The 22,798-nt window shown below is 37.2% G+C and overlaps 1 protein-coding gene across 3 annotated transcripts in view; it reads right to left on the bottom strand.

Moving 5' to 3' along the window:
- FUT9 (fucosyltransferase 9) overlaps positions 1 to 22,798 on the bottom strand; it is a 199,542-nt gene that overhangs the window by 49,312 nt on the left and 127,432 nt on the right. Inside the window, exon 2 of one of the 3 annotated variants that reach the window (XM_043591964.1) lies at positions 200 to 311. The exons of the other annotated variants lie outside the window; for them this stretch is intronic. The gene's annotated coding sequence lies outside the window, so the exon portion shown is untranslated. The remainder of the gene's footprint in view (positions 1 to 199; positions 312 to 22,798) is intronic. 3 annotated transcript variants of the gene reach the window in all.

Below are 22,798 nucleotides of genomic sequence, written 5' to 3'. Positions count from 1 at the left end.
GATCAACAAAAAACAGAGCAAGTTCCTGTCTGAGGGCTGATCCCTAGAGTCACACAAAGAGTGATTAGGGAATTAGAGAACAATCTGCTTTGCTCTGTTGCAAACTGTTTCCACCTGAGAAGTTAATAACTCCCCTTGCCAGGGCATGGATTCAAATAAATTAATATTTGATATCTATAACACAGAAAGTTTAACTTACATTATACAGTGCTTACTGGTACAATTTCATACATCTATACAGTGGAGAAAATCGTTGTCTCCAGTATGTCCATTATGATATGAGGATGATTAAAGGCCATTAAGATTTCACCCTGTTTTGAAAATATATATTAAAAATACAGTCAGCAAGAGTGTGTCCCTTTATTTATTTATTTAAAAGCAAGACACATGAAGTATAAAGTTAAGTCAAATAACATTGTGAAAGTTATGGTAAACACTAATCATATAATCTTCAAACAGCGGATTGCAAAAGTACAGTTTAAAAGTCCATTGTTGAGGCCATGCCCAACTTTTTTCTAAAAAAAATGTTTGTTCTATTACTTAAAGACTGGATAATGTAATTAACATAATGAAATTTCAGATTTAGAGAGGAAAAATAAATAGCATTGGATATTATATTTTCTGTATATACATTCCTTTCATTTACATCAGATCATTATAGACAAATCTCTGTATTTCTCTAGTAAGCTTGTCTCCAAAGAGAAGACAGTAGCAAATTCTGAGGACAAGTGATCTTTGGATAATCAAAAGAAAAAAATGCAAGGCAGGGTTGTTCTATAGTAATATGTTATTGATTCAAAGTATAATTTCAGGACTGAGTAGTTTTGTCAGAGAAATGGATCAGTTTCCTGTTTTGGGAAATATGTATATAAAAATAGGTTATATAATATTTTGAAATCCTTAGTTAAATTAGCTTTACAATCCTCACTGGAATTTCTGAGATTTAAATGTTTAGACCTTTCTACATTGTTTTTGTTTCATTTAAAGAGTTACTAAAATCCTGGTTGATTTTTAAAGTGTCGTTGATAGTCTAGAATAGATTATAAACTAGAGCTTTCCTTATAATTAACATAAACATCCCCAAATCCAGAATTGTTCACTCTGTATCAGTGTACATTCCCCAAATAGTTTTATTAGGCAAGCTCTTTTAAGGGAAAAACACAAAAAGAAATTCATCCAAATAATAGAAAGATTATGAGGGGTGCCTGGGTGGCTCAGTGGGTTAAGCATCTGGCTCTTGATTTCAGCTCAGATCATGGTCTTGCAGTTGATGGGATAGAGCCCCGCATCAGGATGAAAGCTCATAGCCTGCTTGCGATTCTCTCTCTCTCTCTCTGTTGCTCTCTGCCCCTCTCTGCTCTCTCTCTCTCTCAAAAATAAATAAATGAACATTTGAGAATAAAGATGATGAAAAGTTCCACACACCTTACATTTTACCTCATTTAACATGTTTTAAAAAAAGTTTGAGGAGCTCAAGGTCCTCTGATTTTTCAGTGATTTTGGTAACACTCTTCTGAGGTACTGTGGACAGAAGAATTGTCACACCCATTTCACAATTACATGAGGAAATGAAGGTGAAGGTATTGATAATATATAGAATCAAAGAACAAATAGAAATAACCAGAACTTATTTAACCTTCTCAGCTACCTATGATTTCACAATGTCTTTCTCTAGGGCTAGGTATAGTTAATGCTGTTTCTTAACAGGCAGAAACTAGGCAGAAACTTTACCTTTTATTTTTCTCTTTGTTTTCTAAAACAACAAACCAACTCAACTTTAATGGGAAGTGAAGGAAAAAAGAGAACGTTTCAAACGAACATTTCCTGCCATAATTTTATTTAATGGCAACGTATTTGATTTCTTTTGTTACAGGCAGTCACACAATTCACACACTCAAGGTCCAAATCGAAGCCACAGTGAAAAGGAGATAGTATATTTATATTTCGTAAGAACGGGGCTTATGGTATGACGAAATGAAAAGATCTATAGTGCTTAAAACAAACAAACAACAACAACAATGAAGGCAAGTAAGAATATTCCCAAGGCTCCAGGGGGAAAAGCTGAGCTAATAAAAATGAAATTAGAAAGATGTCATTGTGATAGGTACGGTGTCTCATAGATTTGATCCTCAAAGTGTTGCATGTTGGAAGGAAAACTACCAGTCCTGGGCCAGTGTAAAAATTGAAAAACTTTTTAGTAACGTTACCTATTTTGCTAATGAAGAGAAACACCAGACTCACCAAGGAGGAGAAGTATCCTTTGAATAGCAACCAAGTAATTATTACCTTTTGTGAAATAAGCTCTCATCGCAACCAGGAAACCCTAAATTAAAAGGCTGGAACAGACATTTTGGCTTTGTGGTCTCCAAAGGGATACAGCTATATTCAAAATAAATAAATAAATGAATAAATAAATAGTAACCAGGACTAGCTACAGGAGAAAATCTTAGGTCAGAAGTAGTTACAATGCACCTGACAAAGGCATATTAAAAACAAACAAACAAAAAATCCAAAAACCTATAAATTAATTGTTCCAACAATTAGATACTTAATAGTACAAAAAGCAAACAACTCTTCTGTATTACTTTGCTAGGGTTGCCATGACAAAATGCTAAGACTTGATGGCTTAAACAACAGAAATTTATTTTATCACAGTTCGAGCAGCCGGAAGTCCAGATTTAAGGTGCTGGGAGGGTTGGAGTCTCCTGAAGGATCTCTCCTTTGCTTGCAGATGGCCACATTCTTGCTGCCTCTTCACATGACCATTCATTTGTGGGTGTCCTTGTTGTCTCTTTTCCTTCTCCATCTTTCTCTTCCTCCTCCTTCTTGTTTTTCTTGTTAAGATTTTATTTTTAAGTAATCTCTACACCCAATGTGGGGGCTTAAATTTATAACCCTGAGATCAGGAGTTACATGCTCTACTGACTGAGCCAGCCAGATGCCCTTCTTTGCCTTTTTATGAGGACACTAGTCACATTGGATTAGAGCCACACCTTAGTAGCCTCATTTTAACTTAATCACCTCTTTAAGGACCTTACGTCCAAACATGGTTATATCTGAGGTACTAGAAAATATAATTACTGGGACTTCAATGTATACATTCGGGGGGCGCCTGGGTGGCTCAGTTGGTTAGAAGACCGACTTTGGCTCAGGTCATGATCTCGCAGTTTGTGAGTTTGACCCCGGCGTCGGGCTCTGTGCTGACAGCTCAGAGCTTGGAGCCTGCTTCAGATTCTGTGTCTCCCCCTCTCTCTACCCCTCCCCTGCTCGCATTCTGTGTCTCTCTGTCTCTCAATAATAAGTAAACGTTAAAAAAAATTTATCAATGTATACATTTGGGGGGAACATAATTCAGGTCATAACAAATTCTCTCCCCAAAAGATAAGGAAGGCTGCTTTCATAATAAATCATTTGACAACCGAATCATTTCCCCCTCCTAACTCCCAATTACTAACTTTCTAGATTTCCAAGAAATCTAGAAATTAGGTTTCAGAAACTTTATAAACTTGCTAAGAACATTTAAAAAAGAACAATTTGTATGGGAAAGTAAACCATAACTGCTATAGAATGGAGACAGCCTTTACTCAGATGATTGTGCGCTGTGTTTTTATACAACAAAGAGAATGCTTTTGTGCTTTAAAGAACAGCCTAAAAAATGTTAAGAAAGTATGGGTAGGCACTGGGACTCTTAATGCCTCCTCAGCATGCACTACACCCACTCCATATTGCGCAGCAGCAAGCACTTTGGAAGACCAACAGAGTTCAGGAGAGAAGTTCCATGAGGTCCTGTCCAGTCCAACTTCTGTCTTCCAGGACTTGTTCACTTACAGTGACTGGTTCAGAAATGGACACATCAACTAATTTGGTCCAAGCAGAATGAAGTGCAGCATTTTTGATTGCTGGGAAAAGGGAAATTCTCTTTCTAACTGGACAATGTACTGTGTGAAAATGATACAGCTACAAGTAGCTATTTTGTGATAACGGGGGAATGTAAGTCTAAGAATGAAGCTTTTCTTGGAAGAAAAAAGAACTGATAGAATTGTAAGGAAACTGAATTAGATTTGATCAGACTGTACCCTAAGTCCCTCACCTCTGGACTCCTAAATTATGTAAGCTAATAAATTCCTTTTACTGTTACTTTTTAAAATTCTGTTGTTTACAACCAAAACAGTATTTACTAATATACCTTCCAGCTTCCAACTAACAAGCCAAATACCATTTGTTTGCCTTTAAAAGAATATTGTTGGGGGTGCCTGGGTGACTCAATTGGTTGAGCATCTGAGTCTGCATTTCAGCTCAGGTCATGACCCCAGGGTTGTTGGACTGAGCCCCATATGGGCTCTGCACTGAGTGTGGAGCCTGCTTGAGATTCTCCCTCTCTCTGTCTCTGTCTCTGTCTCCCTCTCCCCCCCACCCCCACTCATGATCTCTGTCTCTGTTTCTCTCTAAAATAAAATTGTAATCCAAGAAAAACTATAATTTTAAAAAGTAAAATTTGGCCAGATAATTGTGGCTATATAAACAACTAAGGGTTCTAGAACTAAAATCCAGAATCAGTAGTGAATCAACATTTGGGAAAATGATTTCATTCCTTCTCCCCCTATATTTCTTTCATTCATACTAATATCCAATTCCAAGAAGCATGATGAATATTAGTAAGGTAAGAACTATAAAGTACTTTGATTTCTGATTTAGAGAGTAATATCAAGTACATCATCATATATAAAAGCAAATATTGTGTCAAACAAGGTTAACCATTGGATTGAAACCATCCATTTCACTTTCTCTCATTAGTCACATTGGAAACTAACTAGTTGTGAAATAAGGTTAATGAAGTAGAAACATACAGTCTGATAATCAAATCCAGAAACAAAAGATGCATGTAGTAGTCCCCCCTCCAGGAAAATTAAAAATTCAATCATTTCTTCTAGGATCAAGATTGGCTGCTGGCCATTACCAGCAAAAGAAATATTTCTGAAAGCATGAAATTAAATTCTATAGCACATAAAAATAAAGCCATTCTATTTTTTTAAATGACAGTAGTGATTCTTGCATTCATAATTTAAAAGCAAAGAAACTCTAGAAAAGCGGGATTCAAGGCATAGCGATAAATGAGAGCCCTCAGGAGTTAGGAAGTATTTCCTATATTGTCATTTCACAAGTTACTATTTCTTTCTTGTTTGAGTGAAGACCTTTGCAGTGAAGATCTTTGTAGAGATGGTCATTGTCAAGATACAGACAACCTTCTAATTGAAATCATGTGACTTTGTACTTTCTTAGTTTAATTCAGTCTGATTTCTTTTACTTTTCAGGATATTTCTTAATTTCATACTTATAAAGAGGTATATGGAAAGTATTCATAGCTCTCACATTGTCTACTTATAGGGATTCCTACACACTTATTTAAAAAAATGATACATCAGTTTTTCCGGTTCCCCAAAAGTATAGATGAACGCAAGGCATCAGTCAATGCCTAATGTCCCGCTGCAATTTAAAGGAGCCGAAGTAGAGGGGCGCCTGGGTGGCGCAGTCGGTTAAGCGTCCGACTTCAGCCAGGTCACGATCTCGAGGTCCGTGAGTTCGAGCCCCGCGTCAGGCTCTGGGCTGATGGCTCGGAGCCTGGAGCCTGTTTCCGATTCTGTGTCTCCCTCTCTCTCTGCCCCTCCCCCGTTCATGCTCTGTCTCTCTCTGTCCCAAAAATTAAACGTTGGAAAAAAAAAATAAATAAAGGAGCCGAAGTAGAAAGGGAGGAAGCAATGAGCTCTCACAGGGCACAGGGAACAGGGCACAGAGCACACCCTGGATGAGTTGAGAGGAATCAACTCTCAGATGATCTGATTTGTCCAAAAATTGTTTACATGTATTTACAGAATTTAGATTCTTGAAAACTTATCCCACCAATTACACACAACAGTTTAATGCCTTGCCCCCAGCTTTACTGGGATATAACTGAAGCGTAACACTATGCAAGCTTAAGGTGTACAACGCTTACCAGAGAAGTTAGTTGACACATCCATCAACTCTCGTAGTGATAATTTGTGTGTGTGTGTGTGTGTGTGTGGCGAGAAGTTTCAAGACATACTCTGTTAGCAACTTTCAAATATATAATACAGTTAAATACTTTTGTAAGTACTCCAGTTTGATACCATTTCATAGTTGGGAAAAAATGATGGGCTTGATTTAAGGTACTCTACTTTCTTCATTAATGAGAAGAATTAATCCCTCTATAATACCTAAAATTTCCAGGTCCTTCTAATGCTGTTTCTTCTTTTTTAAAAATATTTATTTATTTTTGAGAGAGAGATAGAGCATGAGCAGGGGAAGGGCAGAGAGAGAGGGAGACATAGAACCCAAAGCAGGCTCCAGGCTCTGACCTGTCAGCACAGAGCCCGATGTTGGGCTTGAATTCATGAACTATGAGATCATGACCTGAGCCAAAGACAGACGCTTAACATACTGAGCCACCCAGATGCCCCTAGTGCTGTTTCCAAGTAGATTTCTATGGTTTGCCCAGAAGATACCCAGATGAAGTTTGCCTATATTCTGGGAGGAAAAGCTCAGCTTTCACTGAACCTCACATGCAGGAATGAAAACACTTTTCATATTCATGCTCTTCAGGTGTTGCTTTTAATGCATTTTTAGCAACATTCTTCTGAAAGGCCATAATTCTCCACTTACAACTCTATCAACTGAATGGGCAGTAATATTAAATTGTTTGTACTTAGCAGAACATTCATAAGCAAAACACAGCAAATCATTGTCTAAAAAGACAGTACCTAGTGACTTAGGGTCCTGTGACCCTAAGTAGATCAGCACATAGATATGTCTCAATGCAGTCTCTTCACCTTAAACGTTAGTGGCTAGATGGAAGATTGCATTAGGATAGTTTATGGAAGTATAATTATGCAAAATTATTCACTCTCACTCCATGGACTCATTTATTCAAGCAATACTTACTGAATAGCTGGTATGGAACAGGACCTAGGCCTCCAAAGATGAACAAAACAGACATAGCCCTACTACCCCCCTCCCTGCTAATACCCCCGCCCCCTCCCCTGGCTTTTGACCCAATGAGAGAGACAGGGAGTGAAACAAGCACTTAAACTCTCTGTGAGGAGTGCCACAGGGCTACCAGATGCCTGTGGAAGGAACTTCCATGTGTAAATCTAGGTCACTATTCAAATCTGAACCTCAGGGATCAGGTCTGGGCTGAATTTTCAGACTTGGGTATCACCAGCGTATGCAGTGTGTAATAATCAAAACCATGACAGAGGAAGAGATGACCCATAGAAGGGCCAATGCCCAAGCACAGAATCAGACTTCAAAAGACAGACTCCCTCCCCATGGTTTCTCAAAACATAATGCTGATCTCACCCTAAGTAAAGATGGGAACAGTTCTGATGGCACTAAATATATCTCTAAAATGTCTTCCATTGACTCTGGCCTCAGGTGGGCCTGTGAATAGGAGTGCCCTCTGATCTGTGTTTGAATGCTTCTCAATTTCATCCCTAATTTGATACTTATATATATTTTTTAAAGATTGCCTTTGTCTTCTACCTCAAATTATGGAGCTGGAGATATCCTTTTATGATGAGAAGCAGGTTCTGGTGATTAAAAATAGTTTCCAAGCTCACAGTGAGCTCTTGATTATGTAACACCATTGTATTAGATGGTTGCTTCCTGGAGAAATAAAAGGGTACATTATTCCTTAGGTCCAAAATATCCTAGTTGAAACTCAAAGCTCATCAGAGAAGGGGATAGTGAATCTGTGTATAACTAAATTCTGTTCACAGCTTTGTGTAGCAGGTCTCTTGAGAATGTAGGGGAGTTTTGTTCTGCATAACTTTGTCAAGTGAACTAGCTGCAGATGTGCTATGGGGCCATTTACAGTGCAGTGCCTCAAGTAGGAAGGCAAGACTGATGTCTTTACCGGATAAAATCTTTAAGGAAGGCTAGTCCCCTTAAAGTATGTCTGCAGTTGATCTGATACCAGACAAACAATTTCACTTCACCTTAGGCAGCAAAGACAAGAAAGTAAAGTGTAATTTCTCACATTCTCTTTGATAGATTTTCTTCTCTTTCTGTTAAAATGAGACTATCTTCTTCAGACATTGCAATATACTTTGGGGGGTGGGGAAACATTTCTGCTAATAAATATTCCACAATGGCCTGACCCATGAAATGAGACTCATCTTGAAGTAAAAGTTACCCTAAGGATAGCTCGCTATCAAGTTTATTCAGAGCAGTTAAGCCCCAAGGAAAGCAGGGCTTTCTTCCTTTTCCTTTAGTCTGAATTTAACATCTATTTTAGCCTCCAAATGACTTCAGGTTAAAACATCTTCTTGCTGTTACCAAGTGTGCTATCTTTGGTAATCCTACATCCAAAATATTAATTAGCATTCTCTTTGGTATCTGAAAATCTAAATTACAGAATCACACCTTTCCTTTTTGTAGCCACACTGGTAACGATAATTAATAAGTGTTATCAGTGGCATAGCTCAAAACTCAAGATGAATGAAATATTATAAAATTTCAAAACCTGAAACAGGAACGAAGTGGAAGTTGCTAGAATGTTATCTTACCTCTACCCCCAATCCTATGGAATTACGTGTACCTTTTATTATCATTATTGTTGCCAGGCCAGCTCCACACCGCTCAAGCATAGAGAGGTTGTAGTTGTTCACAGACCTGGGGTATTCCGGAAAGAAGTGGTCAGCCTTTCTATAGTGTGCTGCTGCTGCAGGTAGAAAGCAGGTTGATTGCCGGTGGCTCGTGGATTAGGTGCTTCTGCTGTGCTGTTGAGTTCTTTCAATCCAGTTTACATGCAGCTGCCAGAATAAATCTCCTGCTCTGTAATTCCCCTTATCAAAATCCTCCTTGCCTCATCCAATGTGGTGACTGTAGTCCAGGTCAGGCATCCAAGGTGCTACGCCCTCTAACGCCACTGCCCTATTTCACACACTCTGAGGCTCAGTTCGAAACACGGTCCATGCCTCACACGTCCCTCACCGCCAGTTTTTCTTCACATTGTTCTATTTGGAATGCTGAATCGTCCTGACCTCCAGCCCCAATTCCCACACTTTAAAAATCCAGGTCTGCAAAAAATACTACTTTCTTTACAATGACTTCTTGGTCCCTGATTGCATCTACTGAATTTTCATGGTATTTTATCTGCAAGTCTCTAATTTGTACCATTTTCTATCCTGTCTCACGGTAATTATTGGATACGTCTTATCTCTCCACAAAAGAACAAGGTCCAGGTGAACAGAAATGATCTTTCACTCTATAAGTATAATTATTAAAAATTCAGGCAAAGAAAGGTTTGCTTTAAATTTTTTTTAATGTTTATTTATTTTTGAGAGAGACAGAGACAGAATGTGAGTGGGTTAGGGGCAGAGAGAGAGGGAGACACAGAATCCAAAGCAGGCTCCAGGCTCCAAGCTGTCAGTACAGAACCCGGTGCAGGGGCTCGAATTCACGAGCTGCAAGATCATGACCTGAGCTGAAGTTGGACGCTTAACCGACTGAGCCCCCCAGGCGCCTCGAAAGATTTGCTTTTGATGGGACTCACAGCTGTGTTTTTTTCCTAGCAATGTCCATATTTCAGTAAGGTTTATTCTTGGTTCTGCTGATGACTGTGAATAAGTTTTGCTTGATGTTGATACTACAGACCTGATTTGAGGCGAATGAATGTCTGCCTTCTTAGTGAAAGGAGAGTACTTTTTCAAGAAGGGTTATACCGAGAAGGCATTTGTTCTAAGCTTTAAAATATGTAACCATTTTGAGTTGAAGGCATCATGGAATAATTTTTGAGTCAGTATTGTACTTTTACTCTCAAAATGTTCCATTGTGGTTTTCAATACTTTTATTGTCTGTCTTAAATGCTATATTACATGTCATCTAAATTAGTAATCATGTTCCTCATTAAAACAAATGCACTCTGGTGGTGGCAAAATTAATTCAGTTTAACAAAATACATGGAGTACTGACTGTGTTAGATGATCACAGAGAATTATCATAATGAAAGCAGTCTAGTTGCTCAAGTAGCTCAAAATCCAACAGCCCAAGTTTTAAGCCACAGTCACAAAGAAGCAGTTAGAGAACATTTTGTTGGGATTTGTGTGCAAAGAGAACAAAGACATCAGATTTGTTTAAACATTCACTTATATATACCACTAGAGTGTTTTCTTTTTTCTTATCTTAATGTTTCCTCAACCCTATTGCAAAATACATAATTGGAGCAAGATGTATCTTGGGCTATACAAACTTGTTATCATCTGAGCTTTCCCAAAGTTTCTCTAGCCTCAGGAATATTTAACTGTCCTCAGAGGGTCAATGAAGTTATCAAGAACCACAGAATAAGGGGTGTCTGGGTGGCTCAGCTGGTTAAGCATCCGACTTGGTTTGGGCTCAGGTCATGAACTCACTGTTTGTGAGTTTGAGACCCTCATAGGGCTCTGTGCTGACATTGCAAAGCCTGCTTGGGATTCTCTCTCTCTCTCTCTCTCTCTCTGTCCCTCCTCCACATGTGCCTGCATTCTGTCTCAAAAAATAAATAAATAAACTTAAAAAAGAACCCCAAAACAAGTAGACTTCACAGCACATTTCCATAGCTTGATTGATTATGCCATGTCATTTTACTGAAAGCAAAATGATTTGAAAAATCCAGCAGTCTGAGTCTGTTTTTGATGCACTATACAGCACTCATACTTTATCTGACTCAATGCTGGAACTTTTTGATGATTATTTATTCATGTTTTGATTACTTGGGTTTTGATGGTGGTTGTTGACTGGCTTCTATCCTCCAAAATCTCCAGAACTCTATGGCACTCTTAAAATCAAATAACTTTGGAGAAAGGAAGGACTTGGTGATCTATCCAACCCTAATTTCTCATTCTCTATAGAAGAATCTGAGACCTAGAGTGGTTAATTGCCCCCCATCAGTTAGTAATTTACAGTGACTAGAACCTGAATTTTCACACTTCTGGCCTGGTGATTGATCAGCCTACTATGAAAAGCAGTTAGAAAGAATTCTAGTTCTCATCAACTTTGTGAGGTCTATGGTGAGTTAAACATGATTTTTAATGAAGGACTAGCCTTCGATTAATTGCACATGTGCTGCTCAGCTTCAACACTTTTTCTTCCCAACATAAATGTTTCTTTGAAGGATTGTCTTTGTAGTTGTCTCTAAAACTAATTTTCCCTTCGGTGCTCTTTATCCCATGTTCAGTGGTGCTTTTACCTTTATCTCTGATGTGAAACCATATCAAATGCACTTTTCCCCCTAAAATATTAACTATATCTCAGCCCCTAAATATCTTTTATCTGGAATGGCTGTGATATCTTCAAAGAATTCCTGCAGATTAGTTATGCAAGCCTGAATCCATCATGGCCAGCATTCATCAAGTGATGCTTTAGCACTCCATGGGAGATGATTGTTTGACCACCCCCCTGGGGTCTTGCTCATTTCAATTAGCACGTGAAGGATGGAGAGAGAAGAAATCTTCACTCTGGGTGCTACCAGTGGCAAATGTCCGTATTACTTTTAGATCTATGAAGAAGTCTTACTTCTGCCTTTAGGTTTAAGATCAGTAATTATCTGCCTCCTGAAACTTAGTTTTTTCTCAGAAAATGCACCAACATTTTAGTATTTCTGTATTTCTAGTATTTCTATATCACACAGTTGACATTACTTATTCTTTTCTTTTGCTTTACAATAAAAATGAGGACAATAGGTACTTGTACAAATGAGAGAAAAGATTGTGCCACTTATCTTATTGGATAAGAAAAAAAAAAGGAGAGTTGCTTTATCTCTTACGTGAGAAGGTAATTGTGTTTGTACTGATTGTTACTCTTTGGCCTGTGAATTCTTTGCTCTCTATTTAATTTCTGGAAGAGAGGCATTTGCTTGTAAGATATTTTATATTTCATTATGAAATAATGAGAGAGCTAAAGCAAGCCTGATTAAATTACAGCTATCCAAAGATAGAGAAATTTTAGTTCCAAATTTAGTGTTGTACAATAGGGCTTGTCAATTAATAGCAATAAAAGTGGCTGGAGCAGACCCACGAGCATATTTAGCTGGCTCCTGAATGCATTTTTTGAAATAAATTTAAAATTAATTTTATCATTTTATAATAATAATAAAAAAATCCTTTCACCAAGTAGTAATGCTCTTTTATAGTAACATGGAAAATAATGAGAAGATACATAAAATAGAAATATAAAGATATCCCTTTAGCTTCTTTCTGCAACAAAGTGGCATTACAGAATTAATTTATTCCTCTTTAAATGTAGTTCCAAAAGAGGAAAAGCAAAGAATATTTACTATATACCTTATGCATCAAGAAAATGTTCTTTTATTTTCATCAAATTAGCCTCTTCTTAGGAAGTATAGACATTGAAACTAGATTATAAAGATATGGCCCCTCATGTTTTACTTTACAGTTTCCCAGTGTGTCATTTTTGTGTTTAAATTAGAAGCACCTTTTACATTTGGTATATAAAAGGTAACCAGCCTCACTGATACGTTCCAGTGTTGACTGCATACTAAATAATAGAGCAGATTAAAAGTGTCTTGAGTTGTCTACAAACCAGTAGAACGATAGGATACATTTTAAAAAGGGAAATTGGAATGGTCTTGGGAATCATGCTTTTTTAAAACATATTTCTGAACCCTATATAAGAGGCACCATGTTAGGCCACTTAGGTAAGGGTACAGAGCTGCATGGTCTACAGCAGCCCCTGTCATTTATAAACTCACATCTAATGAAATAAGGCAAATTATTTCTCTGCTGCTCAAAATCAGCAATTTTACTATGTCACTCCAATTAGAAGTCAAATCCTGGGGCACCTGAGTGGGTTGAGCGTCCAACTTCGCTCACGTCACGATCTCACAGATCATGGGTTCGAGGCCCGCATCAGGCTCTGTGCTGACAGGTCAGAGCCTGGAGTCTGCTTTGGATTCTGTGTCTCCCTCTCTCTCTGCCCCTCCCCCAGTCACGCTCTGTCTCTGTCTATCAAAATTGAAAAAATGTAAAAAAAAAAAATGAAAAAAAAATTCAAATCGTTATGGTGAGCTGGTAATCTCTAAAATTTAACAGAATAGGCACCTCTCACCCCCTTCCCATTGTTGCCACCTCCCCCATGTGCTTTTTCAACACATGCTTTCTCACTGTTGCTCTGGAAAGTCTGCCTCAGGGCTTTTGCACATCTGCTTAGAAGCTATCTCTGATATCCATCCACAAGGACAGCTCCTTCACTTCATTCTAATCCTGAGTCAAAACTCCCCACAGGTTTTCTTTGACAACCTTCTCTAAAATTAAACCCATCTCCATACCTCATATTTTCTTACATATTTACATTCTCTAGGATTTATTGCTACCCAACATACTATATATTGCAGTTATTAATTTTTACATTGTCCATTTTCAAATAGATTACAAAATCTTTGATCTTGGGAAATTTTGTCTTCTACATTCCCTACTATGTGCCTGAAACACTGCCTACCACACTCTAGGTGCTCAGTAAATATCTGCTTAATGAATGAATACATAATAAGCCAAAAACATGTGTCCACTAATAGCTATGACATAATAAAAAACATTATAAATAGTATAAGCAGAAAATGGGTATTGTCCTTAAATCATGGGATTCTACAGATGGACTTTGCAAGTGGAATTATTTTAATCTCTGTTGTATTTTCTGTACAATGGGTTTATGTGGTTAATAAACTACCTCATTTCTTCCATAAATACTAATGATAGAGTGCTATAATGTCTTTAGATTTTTTTAATTTTAAAGAGAAACTAGGAATATGTCTCTTCTTCTCTGAGAGTAATTATGAAAATACACCAATTGCTATGAATAATTCCACTTTAAATATGCAATGTTTGATAATAGATCTCAAATATGAAATTAATTTCTTCTTTTCTAATCAACCTCTTCCTATTTGGAGTCTTAATAGCTGAAATAACAGAGATCCATTGTGGTTTTAATCAAATTAGCAGGCAGATTTCCTCCTTTATTGCCCTTCCATAAAAATCTATTTAGCATAAAATAAGGATGCTGTAACATTTTCAGGCAATATTTGATTATGTACAGACTTAAATGCTTCCAATTCTAACCAATTATTGGAGGGTGCATCTAATTATATCTTCACTTCTAATTCAGCAATCTGTTTTTCCAGTTGTTTCAATCTGGCATATCACTCTTTTCTCCTCTCAGCAGAAAAAAAAGATATAATAGACCTACATAGCATTGATCAAGCAATTTCCCTAAATGAATAACTGGTGTTCTTTATAGGCAACACTGGAAGCTGCAAACAAATATCATCATTCGTTCAACTAATTGGGAAAAACATATCACTAAGGAAGAAAGAGGATTTAGAAACTCACTTTCCACAAAAATGAGAGTGACAGATAATACAGGTTGCTGTTAATGAGTGTGTTTATGTGCCTTTGTGTGATAACACAGCCAGGTGAGAGTATTGAAGGGGTTAGAGGTAAACAGCACACCCAACTTAGACAGGAAGAGCACACTGATTAAGGGGTACAGTTCACTATTTATCTGGAAAGCCTTACCTCTACCCTCAGTAAGTTGGGGCTTTCTGAACCAGAATTCACTGTTGCCAACTAGCAAAAAGCAAAGCAGATGGGTGGAGTTGAGTGGGGAGGGGGAATCTGCTTAAGTTATTTCACTGCCCTTTCATTGCCCTCTGTCATTTGGCCCCTTGCTAGTTTTTAACAAGGCAATGTGATTCTCACTTATCTTCTTGATCCAAAAGACACATGGCTCAGCCATCTTGTCTAAAATTTCAATCCACTCACCAGATTCATATCTTTATATTTTAAAATAATCTTATTGAACAAATACTGTCTGACAGTTGGCGAATGGTCCTGTGCTCAGCACAGACATACCCTAAGGATATGATATGTCTGAGGGTGGCAAGTTGAGGCTTGGGGAAAGGGTGTACTCAAAAGCAAGAAAGAAGATAGGCAGAGCAGGAGGGAGGGAAGGGGAACAGGGACGGAAATGAAGGAAGGAAGAGAGGAAGAAAAAGAGGGAGGGAAGAAGGAAGGAAAGTAAGAACTACATGACTGATCTCCTTGTCTAACCATTAATTTTCAACTTATTGGGGTATCATCCTTACTCTCTGGCCATACCTAAATGCTTACAGTTTTGTAAGTACACTGAAGCAGTTCCTGTTACATGGCCTTTTCTCATTTTCTTCTCTCCATCTGGAGAATGTTGTAGGTAACATTCCCTAAACCTCCAGACCTTTCCTGACCACTCCTTGCTTGATGCCTACGCTATCCACTCTCCACTGTTTCTATCTTAACAAGTGAAATACATTTGCCAAGTATTAGTTTGTATGTGTACTCTCCTTCCTTGGGCAAGAAACAACTTGAGGCAAGAAGCTAGATCTTTATGTTCTTGTTTTTCCAGTAGCTCACACAGTGCCTGGCAAATACTATCCACTCAGTGAATGCTGACTGAATAACGCCTGTAAAGAAATCTCTCAACTTCTCTGAAATTCTCTCCCATTGTATAGGTGAATGAAATACTAGCAAAGGTAACATTTGTGAGGGCTTCTGTGTTCGTCAGGACTGAGTTGAGCAGTTACATTCAGTATGTCATTACATCCTCATAACTAACTTGCCAAATAAATGGCCTTTATCACTTGCATTTTCTAGGCATGTAACTTAGGTGTACAGATGCTGAGGAACTTGACCAAGGTCATGCAATTACAAAAAATGCATGAAATTAGATCAGGAGGCGATGTAGTACATAAGAAGTCTTTGGGGTTAACATACTCTTAGTGTCATTTCTAGCTGTGACATTGACTGTTTATGCCATTTAGGAAAGGACCCAAAACTTGACTATATTCAATTTCCCTCTTTCTGAAATTCAGGCAAAATACCACTTTGTCAAAATCACAGAATGTCTGTGAGGTCATATAACTTAATCTATGTGAAAATATTCTTTAAAATCATATGTTGCTATGATTTTAAGTTATTATTATGATAACTTGATGATACTATATGTTCTCCCCATAGCTATGCTCTTTCTTAGGTAAAAATTAGTTTAAGAAGAAAATAATAGCAATAATGAGAAACCCATATTAGCACAATACACAGTGATAGAGTGCTAATATGTAAATATTATTCCCCACACATAGTATGTGTATTTTAATGAGATTTCTGAGGATGCCCAAGCAAAATAATGTATCTTAATCCTTCTGGTAGCTATTTTTTTTTCTGTAATAAGACAATCTCTGATTTAGGATCAGATTCATTTGGTCGTATTATGTTCATTAAAGATGAACCTTTAAGTAGCTCCTAATTCAAGTCTGTTTTGACCTTGATTATTTTCCTTTCTTATAGATCTTCTGGGATTTGGTCTTTTGTTCACTTTAGCAAAGTGCAGCCTGCTTTATCTCTCAGACTACTTTAGATTGGACGCTGACATAGTCCAGCTTTTACTGGTCATTGCTCTTATTTATAACTTGATCATGTTTCATTTTTTCTCTATTTATGGCCAGAAGGAAGATAATTTAAATACTTCTATCACAGATTAATCTTGCCTTTGATATCACTTGGTAATATAAGAAAAAGCTGTACAAATGAATTTAGGAACTAGAAACTTGCCTTAGGACTAGAAAATTCTACCAGGATAGATTTTTCTGTGCCATCATCCTATACTCAGTTTCATCTCTGAAATCGCTATTTTTTAAAGGATTTTATAGCTTCTTAGGCAAGTTTATGAGCAGAATACCCATGTGCATAAGCTGTTTGCCTTACCCCTGCCATTAAAATGTCCTTTTACAGATAAAGATATATTAGTTAGATGTGTTTAGACTAATTAATCCCTACAGAAGGAGTGGAATGTAAAGTGAAGGAGGGATAAGATTAGAGTTGGGAGAGGTATGTCCAGCAGACAGGGATAAGGAGGTTATGGTTTATAATAAAAGTAACCAAGTCATAGCCAGCTATATCTCAGAGAAGACAACCAGGATCTAGAGAGGAAGTAGTATGTCAAGGACTGGTCTACCACTGTCAAATTCCCCAGATTTCCTGGGTTCTCAGCCTGTAGCACAATTCTAGAGCTCTCTCTGAAAATTCAGAGAGGTAATTCACCATGCTTTCTGTCCCCACCATTCAGGATCACTACATAAAATACAAGCCCCTGAAAAATTTCACCCTTATTTTTCCTTTCACCCTGACACTGCTCCGCTACCCTGCCTTCCCTTCTCTTGACTCAAACCCATGTTTGTCCTCGGTGTCCTCTGACACCCTTTGCTTTTTTGCCTTAGTGTCCTGGCTCTTGCTTGAGACTGCTCTCTCTCCTGCACTCCATCAGCCTCAGAGTCCTGTCTCCTTAGTATCCCTCTACATTTTATCCTCTACTTTGGATACATTCTTTTTTATAAACTTGATGCTCTGACTCTCCAGGTAGGTTACTTTCATTTTTTTTCTTTTATCTCTTATTTTCCTGCTTCCTATTTGTTTCCAACAATCCTTCAACTCTTTGGTGTTTGACTTTCAGCTTTTTTGTTTAAAAAAATTCTGGCCTGAGGGTAATTGCAGTGTTTATATAGATAACACATCCAACATTATGACCACTTGGTTGCTTAACCACATCATCTCCAATGACCCCAATCTGGATGCTTTGTCAACCATCATTCTCATGGTGACTGACTATGGCCTATAGCTTTACTTCTGAAATCTTATACTGCCCTCTTTCTCAGTTCATGACTTCCACTGTACATGCTATTGAATTTACTTGATCTATAAACTTTCTAATTGCTTTGGCATCCTCTTCTATTTACTGCATTCTCTTACCTTGACATTATGTCACTAAAACTTTCAACTCCCTTACACCCTGATCCTGGGTCAATCCAACTTTCTCTCATTTCCGGCATTTGGACTACTGAGAAAATCAAGCAACTAAATGGCCTGGCGTCAATATGAATTCATTGTTCCTAACTAAACTGGGCCCTCAACAACTTGACAAAAAAATCCCTAGCTCATCCATTCCTCAGAGTGGCTCTTTCATAACTTTCAGAACTTTCCTAAAGCCTCTGTAATTTAATCCTCTCTTCACAGCAGAAGCGATTGCCTTCTACTTCAAACAGAATATAAAATGCAGAAAATGGGAAATCCCTCAATATTCCTCATTTAAAGTTACCAAGTTATCTGCAGGTATGTTCATCATTACCATGTTTCCTTCAGTCATTGGGAAAGATACTTTCCTCCAGACCCCATCACTTCTGGCTTCCTTAAGAATTTGAATTAATCAACTATCCCTTTGCTTATATTATCAGTGTTTTTCCTCTTTACTGGATCTCTCTCACTTTAAATATAAAATAAATAAGAAAATAATATTCTCTACTTATGTCTCTGTTATTCATGATCATATTAATCTCCTTCTTATCAAAGTAAAAAATTACTTATACTTACCATCTCTACTTTCACAGCTCCCACCTAATCTTTCATCTGGTTTTTGTCTTGCTGTTTCACTGAAATTGTGCTGGTCATGATTAGTAACAGTTGATTCAATACTAAATCCAAAGCACATTATTTCATATATATCTTACTTGAATTTTTCTGTCATATTGATAATTACTCCCTCTATTTCTTATATTAAAAAAGATTAATTGAGATATAACTGACATATAACATGTTGGCTTCAGGCATACAACATGATGATTAAATATATGTATATATTGCAAAATGATCACCACAATAAGTAGTTAGTATTTATCACCTCACATAGTAATACTATTTTTTTTTAATTTTTATGAAAAAAATATTAGTGCTTATTTACTTTTGGGAGAGAGAGAGAGAGAGTAGAAGAGGGGCAGAGATAGAGGAGAGAGAGAATCCCAAGCAGGCTCTGTGATGTTAGCACAGAGCCTAACATGGGTCTTGATTCCACAAACCGTGAGATCATGACCTGAGCTGAAATCTCTAGAGTCAGATGCTTAACTGACTGAGCCACCCAGGTGACTCCATAGTAATACTATTTTTTTTTCAGTGAGGAATACTTTTAAGATCTACTCATTAACTTTCAAATGTACAATACAACATTATTAACCATAGTCACCATACTGTACAATACATCCCCAGGACTTATTTTGTAAGTTTGTACCTTTTGATCACCTTCATCCATTTTGCCCACCATCCACCCCCATCTCTAGTAACCTCTAATCTGTTCTTTGTATCTATGAGTTCAGGGTTTTTGGGGCTGGGGGTGGGTGTTAAGTTCCACATGTAAATGATATCATATGGTATTTTTCTTTCTCTGACTTTTTTTACCTAGCATAATTCACTCAAGGTTCATCCATATTATTGCAAATGGTAGGATTTCCTTCTTGTTTATAGCTGAATAATGTTCCATTGTGTATATATACAGTGTGTGTATACATCATATCTGTATTTCTATATCTATCTATATCTATATCTATCTACACACACACATATTCTTTATGCATTCATCCATAAGTGGACACTTAGGTTGCTTCCACATCTTGGTTATTGTAAATAATGCTGCAATGAACATGGGGTACGGATGTCTTTTCAAGTTAGTATTTTTGCTTCCTTCAGATAAATACCCAGAAGTGGAACTACTGGATCATATGGCCATTCTATTTTTAATTTTGGGGGAAACCTCCATATTATTTTCAATATGGCTGCACCAATTTACATTCCCATCAACAGTGCACAAGGGTTCCCTTTTCTGCACATCCTCACCAACACTTGTCATTTCTTGCCATTTGATAACCGCCATTCTAACAGGTATGGGGTGATATCTCACTGTGGTTTTGATTTGCATTTCCCTGATGATTAGTGATGTTAAACACCTTTTCATGTATCTGTTGGCCATCTGTATGTCTTCCATGCAAAAATGTCTATTCAGATCCTTGGCCCATTTTTTTTAATTAGATTGTTTTTTACTATTATGTTGCACTATTAGGGATTTACCCAAAGAATACAAAAAAATACTAATTCAAAGGGATACATGCACCCTGATGTTTAGAGCAGCATTATCTACAATTATGAAAACAGCCCAAATGTCCATCAACTGATGAATGGATGAAGAAGATGTGGTATATATGTACAATGGAATATTATTCTGCCTTAAAAAAAGAATGAAATCTTGCCATTTGTAATGACATGGATGAAGCTGGAGAGTATTATGCTAAGTGAAATAAGTCAGTTAGACAAAGAAAAATACCATATGATTTCACTCATATGTGGAATTCAAGAAACAAAACAAATAAGCAAAGGTAAAAAAGAGAGAGAAGCAAACCAAAAAACAGACTCTCAACTATAGAGAACAAACTGATGGCTGCAGAGGAGAGGTGGGTGGGGGAGGGGTTAGAGAGGTGATGGGGATTAAGTGGTGAATTTGTTGGGATTAGCACCAGGTGTTGCACTTCTAGTGCTGAATTGCTCTATTGTACACCTGACACTAATATTACACTACATGTTAACTGATTAGAATTTAAATAAAAAGCTTAAAAAAATGAACCTTTTTCCTTTCTAGCACTATCCTATATCCCTTGTCATAATGTCTTGAAAGGGGAGGTGAAGTTTGTTACTTACTTCCTCATCTTAGTTATTCCTTTTTCCTCTTCAATTTAACTTCAACTCCAACCACTACTGGAACTCCTCCCATTGAGTTCACTAATAACCCCCAATTAGGACATCCAGAGGTGTTTAAACATAGTAGGTTTTTTTTTATATTATTTATATACCATTCGGTTCTCTCCTTTAAAGTGCACCACTCCATGGTTTTTAAACACACTTACAGTTGGGCAATCATCACTATAGTCAATTTTAAAAGACCTGTACACTGCAACTATAAAAAAACTGTAAAACATTCAAGACATAAATAAATAGAAAGATATTTCATGTTCATGAATTGGAAGAAATATTGTGAAAATGCCCATACTATCCAAAGGAATCTACAAATTCAGTGCAATCCCTATCAAGTTCCCAATGACATTTTTCACAGAAATAGAAAAAAAAAAAACAATTCTAAAATTTGTATGGAACCATAGAAGATCCCAAAAAGCTAAACCAATCTTGAGTAAGAATAACAAGACTGGAGGTATCACGCATCTTGATTTCAAACTATATTACAAAACTCTAATCAAAACAGTATGGTATGGGCATAAAAGCAGATATCTAGACTGGTGGTAAAGAATAGGGAGCCCAGAAATAACCCACACATATATGATCAATTGAGGACTAAGGAGATAAGAATATACGATGGGGAAACTACAGTCTCTTCAATAAATGGTGCTGGGAAAACTGGACAAGTTACATGCATGGATGAAACCGGACCACTATTATACCCCATATACAAAAGTTAAGACAAAACAGAACAGGGGCGCCTGGGTGGCTCAGTCAGTTAAGTGTCCGACTTTCGCTCAGGTCATGATCTCATGGCTCCTGGGTTTGAGTCCCATGAAGGGCTCTGTGCTGACAGCGCAGAGCCTGCAGCCTGCTTCAGATTCTGTCTCTGGCTCTCTCTGCCCCTCCCCCACTTGTGCTCTGTCTCTCTGTCTCTAAAATAAATAAACATTAAAAAAATTTTTTAAAAAGACAAAACAGAACAAATACTTGAATGTAATACTTGATCCATAAAACTCCTAACTAAAAGAAACAGGTGGTAAGCTCCTTGACACTGGTCTTGGAGATGATATTTTGGATCTGATATGAAAAGCATAGGCAACAAAAGCAAAAATAAACCAGTGGAACCACATCAAACTAAAAAGCTTCTGCATAGTAAAGAAAACCATCAACAAAATGAAAAGGCAACCTAAAGAACAGGAGAAAAATATTTGCAAATCATCTATCTAGTAAGGGGTTAATATTAAAAATATATAAAGAACTCATACTCTCTCTCTTTTGATCCTCTGTATACATTTAGGTTCCCTGATCCTGCTCACTCCTGTCTTTCCACCTGTAGTCTACTTAGTCATTGAACTGTTCTTTGTTCCCACTGTGCTCTCTAGATTTCACATTCTACTGTCTCTGAGGGCCTTCATTCATTCCCATGACTATGCCACCCATTTGCTAGTATATGCCCATAGCCTAAGCCTCTTTTCTTGAATTCCATGGTTCTTTATCCAACCATACACTAGGAATGTCTTCCTTGATTTTCTACAGGTACCTCAAACTCAACATATGTGAAAACATTTTTTCCATTTTACCTCATTGGATCCTGATGCTCCATTTATGTGCCTGATGCTAGTAAGTGTCTCCAACAACCACCAAACACCAAAACCATAAACTTGAGTCACTCTTGAATTCAAATCCCTGACATTCAGCCAATCTTCACATCCTGCCATTTCTCTCTAATATATTTTTAATCTTCCTACTTCTTTCCAGTATGATTGTAACTATTTTTGTTCAATTTTATCTTTTGTTTTGATTTGAAGAGGTTTTCTAAATAGGTCCCTATTCATCTTTCATATTATTGCCATAGTGGTCATTTTAAAAATAAAATTTGGAAAAGTTCCAAACTTTTCAGCAAGGCATAAAAGATTCTTCATAATTTGGAAGCTGTTTGCTTCTGCTGTCTTATTTCTACTCTTCTCAAAATATTTTTGGCAGACATTCTTTCTACAGGATTTACCAGCACCTTTCATATGCTAATGAAAAGAAACAGAGGAGACTATGGTAGGCAACTTTTCTGAAACTTACTTGATTATAGAACACTTTTTCTTTTTTCATAGAATAGTTAATAATTTCTTAGAACTAGAACTTTTCCAATATTTGGGAAT

This window comes from Prionailurus bengalensis, chromosome B2, assembly GCF_016509475.1.
Source record: "Prionailurus bengalensis isolate Pbe53 chromosome B2, Fcat_Pben_1.1_paternal_pri, whole genome shotgun sequence".
Taxonomy (NCBI): domain Eukaryota; kingdom Metazoa; phylum Chordata; class Mammalia; order Carnivora; family Felidae; genus Prionailurus; species Prionailurus bengalensis.
Note: the sequence above shows the minus strand (reverse complement) of the source record. Positions and strands in the feature narration are given on the sequence as shown.